Genomic DNA, 2,413 nt, shown 5'->3' with positions numbered 1-2,413 from the left:
TGGTTTGGCCGTAATCTCAAAATCTTCGAGACTGGCTCAGACTGATCCGACAGTCTGACCCTTCTGCCTTCTTCTCAACCTCCAGCCCAGTTCCTTTGAGCCTTTTCCTTCGAAAGCCCTACTCTGAAAACTAGACTTCCAGAGTTTTCAGATGGTTTTGGAATCACTCCAAACGCACGAGTATATTGGAAGATCTCCTCGTCCAAAGTTGACACATTCCTTTAAACCCTCACTGCCTTCTACTTTCTCTACGAAATTTATGATTTTTGTGTGATTTGAAAATTAAATCCCAACTCCCTATTTATCGGCGTTCAAATTGCTCGTGGGATTGACAGCACCTACTTGGCTGCATGACCAAATGTTTAATCCTCCCTTTATCAACGTAAGTTGACTTCACCTTGGTTCAATGTGTTCTTCCCAAATGCATCCAATACAATTTCTTAGGGTTTAAGAATTTCTCTTAATCGGACACCTAGATTTTAATTGATGTTTGCCCTTACGTCTTCAAGCTTTGTTTATATTCAAATTAGGATTTTTACATGCATAATCCACCCCAACGCGTCCAAATACATAGGTGAGGCGTGGGCGTGACGTTCGAATCGGACAAAGCAAGGCTAACAAATAGGCACTCTCGCTCTTTCCGCTCTCGGCAGTGTCGATCTTTCCCGTTTTCTCACTGGTCTCGCTCTCTTCACTCTCGCTCTCTCTAGCAATCTCGTTGGTTAGCTCTCTCCAATCTCGTTGGTCTCACTCTCTCCACTCTCGCTCTCTCCAGCTTTCTCGCTTCTCTCGCTCTCTCCCATCTTCTATCCAATCTCGCTCTCTCCCATTTCCTCTCCAATCTCGCTGGTCCCAATCTCAATGATCTCACTCTCAACGATCTCGCTCTTAGCTACTGCGATCATTGTTCTCCGTACACGTTTGCTCACCACTTTATGATACTTTTACACGGATTTTCCAATTTTTTCCAAAGTAATTTCCCATATTTTTCGCATTTCACATAAATTCCATTTTTTCCTCAGTCCTTCAGCCATAACGCATTTCACATAACTTCTCTATATTTAGCCGAAATTTCACAAACTCAATTTCCATATTATTCCACACTAGTTCAACCTACTTATTATTTTTCCCCAACTTTCCCAACTCAATTCCATATTTTTTTTTCTTTTCAAATCCCCATTCTTTCTTCACCATTTCATACTAACTTTCTCATCAATCTACTCAACTTATTTATACAAATTTAAATAGGGACACACAATTAAGTGGAAAATTAAGACAATTTAAATAAGAAAACACACTTAAGTGTAAAATTGGGATTCGGGGTTCACAGTACATTTATTCAGATACCTTCCTTACCTTCAGTATCCCTATACATTATGTTTAGAAATACCAACGTATGTACTTTTGCAACCTTAGGTATTTAAAACATAGTACGTCAAGCTTCATTCAACCTTACCTTTAACCCTAACGCATGTTTCATACTTTGTGAAATAAGTTGGCATAAAACATATTGAACTAGCATGTAAAACCACTAGCATGCATTAGACATAGAAAACATACTTGGAAAACTCATATATTAGTAAACATCACGCGTTGATAAACATTCATAAGCATTAGAATTTCAAACTATCCTTCTAGTCTAGAAAAATATACGACTGCCTTTATCCTTAGTTGAGAGTGAACTACTAGTTTTAACCCTCAACGTCAACCTTAGTCGGGGAGAACCCCTTTCGCTCAGTCCCTCGACGTTATATTACCTACGTGCACATGATTATAACTGAGTACCATCGTACCTTATGTACCTGACTAGGATACCTTCACATTGTCCTTCAGTATCCTCAGGTACTTGACTAGGATACATTCTCATTGTCCTTCAGTATTCTCAGGTACTTGACTAGGATACCTTCTCATTGTCCTTCAGTATCCTTAGGCACTTCTGCTCAGATACCTTTTCAAAGGTCCTTCAGTATCGAGCTGCTAAGATACCTTCTCAAATGTCCTTCGGTATCAAGTTGGTCCGGTACCTTCTCGAATGTCCTTCGGTACCTAGTTGGTCAGATACCTTCTCGAATGTCCTTCGGTATCTGGTTGGGCGGATACCTTCTCAAATGTCCTTCGGTATTTAGTTGGGCATACCTTCTCAAATGTCCTTCGGTATTGCGTTTTAAGTAAAACTACTCATTAACATTTAGTTGAACACTAAGACTTAGTGCTCAAATCATCATACTAGTTCATCATAAAAAATGGAGTTACTTAAACATGCTGAAAGTATTTGGACAAAATAACATATTTAAATCATATCAATTCCATGGAAAACATGCTTTACTTAGCATGAGAAACAGTTTCACAAACACGTTGCTTGGCATTTCATTTAAACACTTAGCATGAGAAATATCTTCAAGAAATCACAGTT

The sequence above is a fragment of the Benincasa hispida genome, unplaced genomic scaffold (assembly GCF_027475165.1).
Source record: "Benincasa hispida cultivar pf3 unplaced genomic scaffold, pf3_genome.v1.1 HicScf175, whole genome shotgun sequence".
Lineage (NCBI taxonomy): Eukaryota > Viridiplantae > Streptophyta > Magnoliopsida > Cucurbitales > Cucurbitaceae > Benincasa > Benincasa hispida.
The sequence above is the reverse complement of the archived record's forward strand: the minus strand, read 5'-3'. Positions refer to the sequence as shown.